Source organism: Pinus tabuliformis, chromosome 1_2 (genome assembly GCF_031772625.1).
Source record: "Pinus tabuliformis cultivar Carrire ecotype Pingquan chromosome 1_2, CPIR1, whole genome shotgun sequence".
In the NCBI taxonomy this organism is placed as follows: Eukaryota; Viridiplantae; Streptophyta; class Pinopsida; order Pinales; family Pinaceae; genus Pinus; species Pinus tabuliformis.
In genome coordinates this window covers 27,000,000-27,011,530 of record NC_142298.1, presented here as the reverse complement: position 1 = coordinate 27,011,530, position 11,531 = coordinate 27,000,000, and the positions used below count along the sequence as shown (strand labels likewise).

Below are 11,531 nucleotides of genomic sequence, written 5' to 3'. Positions count from 1 at the left end.
TTTGTATAGTTATTAATTATCATAAATAATAAATAATTGGTCTTTATGGTTCTTATTATAATAATATTAATTATATTATTATTATAATAATAATTATATTTGTATATTATTATAGTAATATAATATTATATCTATTATTATTATTATTATTATTATTATTATTATTATTATTATTATTTTTATATTATTATATTATTTTAATAATATAAAGATAATCTAATATTATTATGAGCTATTCTTATTATTAATTAATATATATTAGGAGTTTATATTATTAATATAATATTTATATAATAATATATAGGAATAATTTGGTTGTTAATATTTATATAGTGAATAATAATCCTAAATACCCATAATAATTATTAATGTGGTTGATATAAGCCTATCGGGGTATATCAACTACATTGGAAAATGTGCATATACGCCTATCAGCGTTTATCAATAGCATTGATAAATGTGGTTGCGCTAGTTAATACACTCTACCCCTTAGATACAAGCCAAATGAATCACTGGTCAGTCGACCTCTAGAGTCTCTTCTAAATTGCAACTCATTGTATTATAGTAGTGACAATTGAATTGCAACTCATTGTATTATAGTAGTGACACTTAACTTGTTGGCTGGTGGTTCATAGTAACAAATGCATTCATATTAAATCCTTATCTTCAAGGTAAGGGGGCGGGGTCATGTATATTATAAACCAGGATTGCAAACAATGGTAGTCCCTGCGGATTTGATGGGATATCAAGAAAATTTGGTTATTTATTAAAATTTGGTTATTTACTAAAATTAAATTTGTGAAAGGAGATCTGAGTGGATCATTATTTAATAAATAATTAAATTTGTGAAACAAATATATATTGTGTTAGAAGCATGCACAGTTTTATTAGGTTATTACAAGAAATATTTAAAATTTTAAAACTTATGTGATTCAGCGAGTCAAAATAAAAATCAATATTGTTGCAATCACGGGGACTTTTTACCAATAACTACTGGTATTGGATTGGAATTGCAGCGCTAATGGGGTTCACTGTTATGTTTAATATCTTCTTCACACTAGCATTTGAGTACCTGAAGTGTACGTTATATTCAACTTCGGTCTCTCGAAATAAAGTTCAAACATGTAAATCTCTATCCACTTTCAAAACCATTAAAATAATTAATTAGTCTGTCAATTTAAAGTTTTAATGTGCTTTACTGTTCCCAATTTTTCATATATTTCGTTGCAGCCATGGGAAAGCAGTGGGCAATAGTTACTGAAGTCGAGTTAGAAAAAGATCAAGAACGGGAAATGCAAAACCTTTCAGTAAATATATCAACTTCTTTGTTGATAGAGCGTTATCATGAAAACCAATCTTCTGGATCAACTTACCTTTTAGTAAATAGATCAACTTCTTTGTTGACAGAGAGTTATCGTGAAAACCAATCTTCTGGATCAACTTCTTTGTCGACAGAGCATTATCATGAAAACCAATCTTCTCGTAACATTATTATTGAGATTCAAATTTATTTTTGTTAGTTAAAGTTAATTCAATGACAAATTTTGAAAATATTTTAAAATTCGAAGAATAAGAGTGAACGCAATCACATTAAAATTGAAAGGCTTTGCAGCGAGGCTTTCACATTCCACCTTCCTAGCATCCACTTATCTATGTATTTCCAGCAATTTGTCTAACTGATTGTTTTTGTATAGGAGCAAAAGAAAAAGGCAAGATGGTTATCGCTGGAGTAAATGTGGCCAACAACAAGAATAGCCCTTTTTCCACGTTAATTATCCCTCTCAATTTTCTATAACATATTTTACAGAGTATTTTTCAGGCTTCAGTGTTTTAATAAATATGTAAATTCAAATCATTGTTTGAATTTGTAATAATTACCTTCTCTGAGAAAACCGCCCATGCTCGAAGCACCAAACATACTATATAAAGTTGCCTAGGGCCATATATATGTATGGCTATTGCTTCAATATTCTCTTTCTGCTTCGTCCATGGTTGCATACGAATTTCTTCGACATACTCTCAAACCGTTCCATGGTATGCTCTCTCTGCTTAGTCCATGGTTGCATAGGAATTTCTTTGGCATAATCTCAAACCATTCCAGAGTATACTCTCTCTGCTTCATCCATGGCCGCATACGAATTTCTTTGGCATAATCTCTCAAACCGTTCAAGAGGCTCGGTGACCTTCCTCAGGCTTGTGGCTATTGATCTTTGTTTCCCTGAGACGGCCGCATTAATCTTCAACAATAGTTTGGTTGCTTGCCTCAAATGACTATTAGAATTAGAATTAGTTGTGTACAAGTAGATTTCGGAAGGGTGATTAATTCCTGAGATGGTGACTCAATAAGAATTTGAGTTTCAAAGGCAACATTGTGTCCAACGCCAGGGAGGTGACAGACATGCAACTTGCCACGATGTTGTCCATTGCATTGGAGTGGTGCCTTTCGAACACCAAGGAGGTGACAGACATGCATCTTGCCACGATGGTCATTGCATTGGAGTGGTGGCTTTTGATATATATTATACTGAAGTAGGAAAACATTAAATGTATCTTAAGTAATGCTAAATTACAAGTTAGCATTAAATTGGCATTCCAGAGAAATTTGAAAGGATTATCGAAAGTTTTAATAAAATCAAAAATAAAAATTTTGCATAAAAATTTGTTTGATGAAATATTTCTGCTGAAACATTGGTTAAAAGGTAAAAATAATAATTAGTTAAAGCAATTTAATGCTAGGTAAATGCTCATAGTTCACAATACTCCGTGCACCACCAAAGGTAGGGATTAATAAGAGATCAGTTGGTTTTAAGATGTTATAAATATTTGAGTTTAGGCTTTTGTGATGTAATATAATTTTTATTTGGTTTCATGCTAGCCAGTGTGGCTATTCATTAAGGGTCAGTGGCTATCATCTGGAAATTTGATGAATAGTCACACTAGCGGACTCAAAACGTGGACTCTGAAACACGTTGTCAGATATTTTCAATCCTATCAAAATATCATAGATAAATAAATTGGTTTCTTAGTAAGTAAAGCAGATACAAGTGTGAGATTTGTGATCCAAAACCAGTGTTCATACACGATATGGGCCGCAGGAAATCCCGTAGGTGGTGGTCAAGTGTTGGGACAGGGTGAAACTTGGAGTGCTGATGTTCCTGCAGGAACAACTACTTCGAGTAGGTTTTGGGGGCACACCGGCTGCTCCTTCGACGCAACGGATCAAAGCAACTGCACCACTGGTGACTGTGACGGTTTGCTCAATTACTAACATTCGGGACAACCTCTTGCGACACTTGTTGAACATACTATGAATGGGACAAGAATTAAGATTACCATGACATCTCTCTCATTGATGGTTTCAATATCCCCATCTCCATAACTCCCTCTGACACTAGTTACACAACACCCACCTGTAGCAGCAACATAAATGCCATGTACCCCAGAAAATTGAAGGAGAATGATGGATGCAACAGTGCTTGTGTAACTTTCAATTAATCTCAATACTGCTGCGATGGGGACTACTATAACACCTTCCCTCCTATTGACTATTCACAAATATTCAAGGATCAATGCCAACAGGCATACACCTATGTGGAGGACGATGCTTCAAGCATGTTCACCTGTGCTTCTAGTGAAAATTACAATATTGTCTTTTGCACTTGATCATGGCATAAAATCCATTTCATAAATAAACTCACTTCTATGTAATAACAAATATGTACCATTGTGTTCGTGAAGTTCTATGCCAGAAAGAAAGAAGTTATTAAAGTGATTGTTACAATTGATATGGAATGATTTAAAAAAAATATTTCAACTCAAGTTTATTGGAAACTAGGTAATATCTATGAGTTGAGAAAGGATGAGTACCTCACACCACTGAAATAAGAAGCACATCCATTCCATTCCATTTCAAAAATTCCCATGAAATGTCACACTCATAATATTTCCCATGAAATGTCACACTCATAATATATATAAGAGGGACTTTGTTTGGATCTTTATGGTTTCCCTTAACTTTCTAGCCTACTATCTTTCTCCATTGATAAATACATTGACTACCCCTTTTATATGTCACTACTATCCATTCCTCTTCCCATTATAATCACTAAAAAATAAGGTTCTCTCTCATTTTGTAATTGTTGAATGGTGTTGATCCATGGAACAAAGGAGAACAACTCCTTTGTGCTATTGATCCATGTAGTTTGTATTCCATACCCATTCAAAAGTGAAAATATACCGAAAATATAATTCTAGATGCATCAAGAAAGCTATAGAAGAAACAATGATGATTATTGGCTCCTTTTTATTCTAGAAAAATTCCATCCTCTATATATAAAAATCCTAATCGTTCACATTCATGCAAGATGATGTGATGAACAAGATCTACAGAAGTGGTCCACCAAACATGGTACCCCATTTTGGGGTACACCCATTTACTCATATGGGGTTCCATGGCCACAACAATACTTTTGTCTTACACTCAAAAAAAGGACTCGGAAAGGAAATGAGAGGAGATCCACATCTTTCGATTTACTCATATGCAGTTCCATGGCTACAACAATACTTTTGTCTTCAACTCAAAAAGAGGACTAGGAAAGGCAATGAGAGGAGATCCACATATTTCTAGGAAGAATCTAACAAATAAAAGGAATAAGACAACAATTTTCATATTTTATTTCCAAACATGTGTATCTGCTATAAATATTCATAATTCCTTTTAAAGATGAAAGATGTCTCTTATCCCCCAAAACAAACCATAGAAGCAACAAATACTGAGAAAAATTGTCTAAATTTGATCCATACTAGCTCAAGGAAAACCTTTGGTTAATTATATTTCTCCACCTAAGATCAAAGCACAACATCCAAAATCAAATGATGTGTGGTGGCTTCCTAATGAGATACTTTGATTCCCTTGAGATCACATATCAATTTTCGAATACCCTAACCCATAATAATAAAGAGAAAGGGAGACAAAGGGAATCAATGCCAAAGCCCCCTTAGGGTCCGAAAAATCCTAGATGGAAATCCATTATCAGGCATTGCAATGGAAATAAACTCAACACGTCCCATAATCTAGTTGGTTATGAATACTCATATGAACTAATCAAAGAATGAATCAACTTACTCTGTCATAGGATTTTGATAAGTCAATGTTTATGATTTTGACATGTTGATTTGACACCTTACCCAAATGAATAGCTTCTTGAATTATTGGCACCAAATCATGAATTATCCTTTGAAAAAAAATCAAAATTTTTCTTCTGAAATATATTCAATCAAATAGACTTAATTTCATAGCAATAACCTTTGGTGAAATCTTGTATATCATGTTACAACATGAATTTTGTTGGAAAAATATATAATAAACGTCATTTTTATTTATGGGATTGAGAGTAATAGATGTATACTTTATAGATCCCAAAAATTTCTTTTGCCCCTAAGACTCCCTAATCACCTTTAGCAAATCATCCTTCAACAAATCGTAGAAACTAATGAAAAATTCCACCATGATCCCATCTAGACCTAGGCTCTTACCTTTTTCATGGATCCATGATACACAAGAGTTTTAGACTCAAATAACAACATCCTCCAATGACTAGTTCAATTCATCAAAAAAATAATAGAAACCTTGGATATCACCTCTAGAATTTCTTGAACTAGAAACCCTTTCAACTCCATAAAGAGTGATTGGAAATGATGGAACCCCTCTTCCGTCATGCCATTAAATGAGAGAACCAAATAATTGTACATCTTTAATTTCACAAATTGTGTTTAAATGTTTTTAATAGTTTGGATACTGATGAAAGAATTCAATATTACTATAACCATCTTTGATCCAAATGGTGTAACTCCTAAGCTACAAAGAAACTAATGAGTGGCCAAAAGATTCCAATGCAAGTAGCTATAAATCTAAATCAGATAGAGTGCATAACGCATGGAATTCATATGATGTTGTAATACTTAGCCTCCTATAGTTGTGCTTTGTACTTTTCTCTAAAGGATTTGAACCATCCATTATGGCTTCTTTAATTCTCACAATATTATTTGCAAATCAACACATAAAGGAAAATGGAGAAGAGGAAGTTGGATGTTCTTTCATATCCTCAATTATCTCTCTATAATATTCTTATATGAGCCAAGAATGATTGAAATTTAAAGGATATGGGGGCTTCTGTCCTTTATAATCCATTTGAAAGAATATCAAAAAATGATTAGCTGACACTGATGCAAAAGAATTGAACTGTCCAAAAGTTCTCCAAATGCTAGAAGTCAATTTGGCCTTCTTGAAATCGTATCTTTTTTCACATGGAAGTTGCTCTATGTTTGCACTAACTTCACTAGTTCAGCGTGCACCAATCTATGATTAAATATCCTCCGATTAGGGAGATAGGGTATTTCAATATATTAGTATCAACAGAAATTTCCTAGAAAGGAACCTGATATGAATACGAGCCATAAATATTCAAAACAAAAATCCTTAGTCATAACTCTTTAATTTCCAACTAAATCAAAATGGTTGAGTTGAGTGCACATAGAAATTTAGCCTTATATGTTGTATTCCAACCCAAAATAAATCTACCCAACTAAGCATATGAATCAAAATTACAAAAATATCAAGTTTTTAGCCATGGCTGCAAAATATCTTTGGTTCTAATTTTTTCCATCATTGTTTCCTAATTAAAATAATGTCTAGCTTATTTCTTAAAATGACATTCTTTAGGGCTAATTACTTACGATCACTTTCATCCCCTTTGGAACTAAGGATAGAACTTTCATGGGGTAACCCTTTTAAGGGATTTCCCTCCTCCAAGGTTCCTAGCAATAATGGACAACCTTCCTTTCTATATATCTTGAACTACCTTCTATTGACTCTTCAATTCATTGTATTTCCTTCCCGCTGGGTTGGAATGGATGGGATTGAGGAAAAACCCCCTTACGAATATGAATCATCCTTAAGCTTAACACAAGGCCTAAAGGCATAACCCTTCCTTATTGAAGGGCCATAATCCATGAAAAAAGTAGAGGCACTAGACACCATTACCACTACAACATCTAAACTATAAAACTTCAGAGGTGATGGGATGTGTTGAAGACAAAGGCAAGGACAAGTTTAAAACTTGGTAGAATTGTTGAGAAGGAGAAGCTAGGGGAGTGGCCATAGAAATGTGTGAACCCCTACCCAAGAAACAACAAAATTTGGGCCAACAGGAGAAACAAGAAACTCAAGAAGAGGGGATATGGGAAGAGAATTACCACAAACAGAATTTGAAGATCCATCTCCTTCCATTAAGATGGTCCTTGGAGCATCACCTATAAATGAGGAAGAAAACCATCTTATGACCATCATCTATGAACCTAGAGCTTGAAAACCTCCCTCCTAAAATCCATTATGTCTTTCCACCTGAACCTTTCTTTCATTACTCACCTAACGAAATATCTTCCTACACTGGCTTTTCATATTGTCGACTTCATGATACATGAAGCACCAAAATGGTATCCTCCAATAATAAAATTCTTGGATCCAAAAAAGACCACTAAAGACTACATTTGTTTCTCTAAATGAAACATACTTAATTTCTACTTCAACTTGGACCCATGCCTGATGATGATTGGCCTGTGAAACCTAGTTTGAATCTATCCCAACAAACCTTTCAAGTTTGTTACCAATTGTAACCCTAAAAATCTCATTCTAGAAAACCATTGAAGAGTAGGAAGGATTCCCCACTCCTACTGAATTCTAACTGGAGGCCTAACTTGGTTAGAATCAACCAACCACTTTTGAAGGACTCACCTTGAAGGACCACATCTCCATCGTCGACCCATAGTTCTATTAACATCAACTTTTGAATCAAGCATAAAATAGATTCAACCTCAAAATTAGAATATGAAAGACCATAAACTATAGTAAGATTGATGGCGAATTAATTTCCAACCAATGATTTAGGGAATCTTCCCTAACTGATTTCCAAATAATTAGAAAACCATAGCTTTTCGTAGAAAACTTGTAATGTCTTCAAAGTTACCTCACGTATTTCCTAACAACCATTAATATGTTCTCTCCATAGCTCAAATGAACTTCTTTTTAGACATAGTTACTGGAGAATCCATAGTAAAAAACCATTTTCTGTCAATGTTTCATATCCCAACTGGGATCCATCAAGATAGTCTTGATTATGGATCCCAGTTGGGATTTGAAACGTTGACGGAAAATTGTTTTTACTGTGGATTCTCCGGTAACTATATCTAAAGATATATACCACAAATGTCTTAAATCCAGAACTTATTTTTCCTTGTAGAGCTTGACCTAAATTTTTCCCTCTTACTGAAAAATGAATCTACCATTTTTCTATCAAAGCCTCTCAAAGGGTATCAATGAGAAAGACGATCAAATATGAGAGGGAATAGATGAAAATTAATTTAAAATTTTGATAATAAAGTTCATCCAAATGGGGATCCTCTCTATCCTCATTTCTAGCCATTGACCCAAAAATAAAAAAAGTCCTAGGAATATCTCCCACCTCCTGCAAGAAGCCATCTAATCAATCTAACACCAACAACCTATTTAATGGAATGTATCGAAATGATCAAAATAAAAGTCAAAATGTAGCCTAGAAATGCTTTTCCAAACATTGAATACCTCGACAATCTAGATCTTTCTCTTCCATGCAAGATAAAAATGATGGATGGCCACTAGAAATGGATAATCAAGGAGAAAATAACCACAATCTAATTGAATTGAAAGTCCCTTGCACAAAAAAAACTTCATTCTTGGCATTAGCACTTGAAATAACCATCAAATGGCATTTTCTATTGCCTAAAACCTTAATCAATCATAATAGAAAAATTTAAAACCCTACACACAAAAAAACAAATACAATAGTAAAGATTATTTTTTAAAGTAAATTGTATTTTAAAAAGTGATGATATTAATTGGAAAAAAAAATAAATTTCTATTTTTCAAAAATACTCAAAACTAAAATAAATATATACTTACTTTGAAAGAAATTATATGAGTTACTTGGACTTTTCAATTGATGCTTATTTGTGAATGAAACCATTTTGTAGTTGATAAATATTAATAAAGTTGAAATTGCTATGGTATAAGTATTATGCTTTAATACTCACAAGATATCTCATAGTCATTATTATGCATTCATGCTGATGGAATCACATGAATGAATGAATTCATAACAAATTTGGACATATAATGTACTAGTATTTATATAATATATTGTTTTTTAGAAATGGAAATAAATTTGTTACCACTGATGAATTCGAACTGAAACAAAGAGAAACAAATTTCTTCTACAATTTGCACAATACAAAATCACAATATAGAACCAAATGCAATGACATGCAACCATCAAAACCCAAGGAACACAATGATATACAAGGAAACCCAACCGGGAAAACCCCTCTTCTGCTTGTCATTAATCAGATGAGAGTGAGAAATTATTACAATGTCAACATCAAGATCTAAAGCACACCATACATTATAAAATTGTTCTCTTGTTGAATGACTATCTTTGGCCAACACTTAGCCTATTCAAGCCCCCTATCTTCCTCATATTTCCTTGTGCTATCCTGGAGAAATTAATCTCCTAAAGAATATGGGAATTCCCTATTCCCTTGTGCAAATATAAGTGAATTGATCTCTTTCTTAATTTCAAAGCCTGTACATTCAACTAGTATGATTACAATGTGCATTTTCCTCCACTCTAGCTAGGCAATTTGAATTCCATACATGACTAGGATATTTTTGGTTGATTAACTAGTTAACTGAGAGATCAGTGAGTTGCAAAGAGTCTTAATTAATCCACTGACCTTCAACTGACTCTATTAATGACTAGAGCTCAGTTAACTAATTTTAACTCAAAATAGCTGAACTAGGTTGGTATATTTTAGCAATCACTACATGCATAACTCTACTCCAAGTCTATAAACTCAAATTTTCCGATATAAATGGTGACAAGGCCATGTCACTCAAGCTAACTAAAATCTAAGTCATCAGGTTTATGTAGAAAATCAAACTTCTCTATTGGACTAAGACACAGGTCAAATGGAGGATTTTCTTGCTACACATATAACACTCCCTCTTAGCAAGAAAAAATTTCTGCACCACCCCTATCTTACACCTTTGGAACTCGAACTTGCCTCTTGGCAATGCCTTTGTCAAAATATTTGCATCCTTCTTCTTAGTGGGAATGTACTGCAACATCATAGTTCTCCTCTGCACATAATCTCTCAAGTGATAGTCCCTTATATAAGCCTGCTTGGACCTATCATGAAACACTGGATTCATAGAGAGTTTGATACAACTCAGATTATCACAATAAATCACTATTAGGTTCGTCCCCTAATTGAAAAGACCAAAAAGAGTTTTCCTAATCCATATGGCCTTACATGTTGCTTGATTAGAAATCTTTTACTCGACTTATGTTGAGTTGAGTTCCACACATCTTTGTTTCCTACTATACTACGAAATAGTTGCAGACTCAATACTAAAGATAGCTCCTAAAGTACTATTCCTGTCTGATGGACACCCTACCCAATCTGTATCATTGAAGGCTTGGAGCTTCACACCATCTATCATCTTGTACCACAAACCATAATTTGTTATGCTTATGAGGTATCTTAGCACATTCTTTGTTGCTTTCTAGTGAAGCTTGGTAGAATTCACCATAAATTGACTCAGTTGATTAACTCTAAAGCACATGTCGGGCCTTGTGTTCACCAGATACATCAAGCTCCCCACAAGTTGTTTGTAGATGGTAGCATTAACTTCCTCTCCTAAAGAAGTATCCTCCTTCCTCTAGTTTGTAGCTAGAGGAGTGTCCATAGGATAATAGTATTGCATATGAAATATCTGAGGTATTTCATAAGAGTACTTCCCCTAACTCACAAAAAACTCTCCATCTCCCTCACATACCTACAAACAAAGGATTATAGCACATGCAAATGAAATTCGCTCATTAGAAGACAACATCAGTCCCCAAAATCACTTGTTCTATCTTATTTTCTCATGTGAGGTATTGACTGTGGTGGGACCGTGTGAAAAGATTTAGAGAGGGGCCATAATAGGTTCATAGCATAGATTTAGGAGCTAGGGGATCGAGGTTTAGGCACTACAAGCGTGCATTTATCAATGGAAAGAGAAAGAGGAAAGGCTTTGTGTAGTGGGAAATTCCAGGAGACGAGGGTGACATGCTTGGGAATTGTGACTTTGTAATGCATAGTTGAGTGTGGAGGATCCCTTAAGGATTAAACAGGTCACCAATGCAAGGGCCAAGGAATGACCCTATTGTCCGCTAGGATTGTGCAATGCGAAATGAAGGAAAGGTTGATTAAGGAATTGTGAATTTAGAAAGTGTAAGCAGAAAGGGTTGAGTGACTATGCTTTAGGGATGCACAATGCACATGTGAAGGGAGTTGTCCTCGAGATGGGAAAAGAGAGGAAAGTCTAAGCAACAAGAGCCTCATAATAAGGCTTGATATTGTGCAATGATGCTCATAACTTGACTAAAGGTTAA

General features: G+C 34.1%; 1 pseudogene; it reads left to right on the top strand.

The window, feature by feature from the left end:
• The first annotated feature begins 1,021 nt into the window (after positions 1-1,021).
• LOC149204185 (pathogenesis-related 5 protein Cup a 3-like) lies at positions 1,022-3,663 on the top strand (annotated as a pseudogene).
• Positions 3,664-11,531: the final 7,868 nt, after the last annotated feature.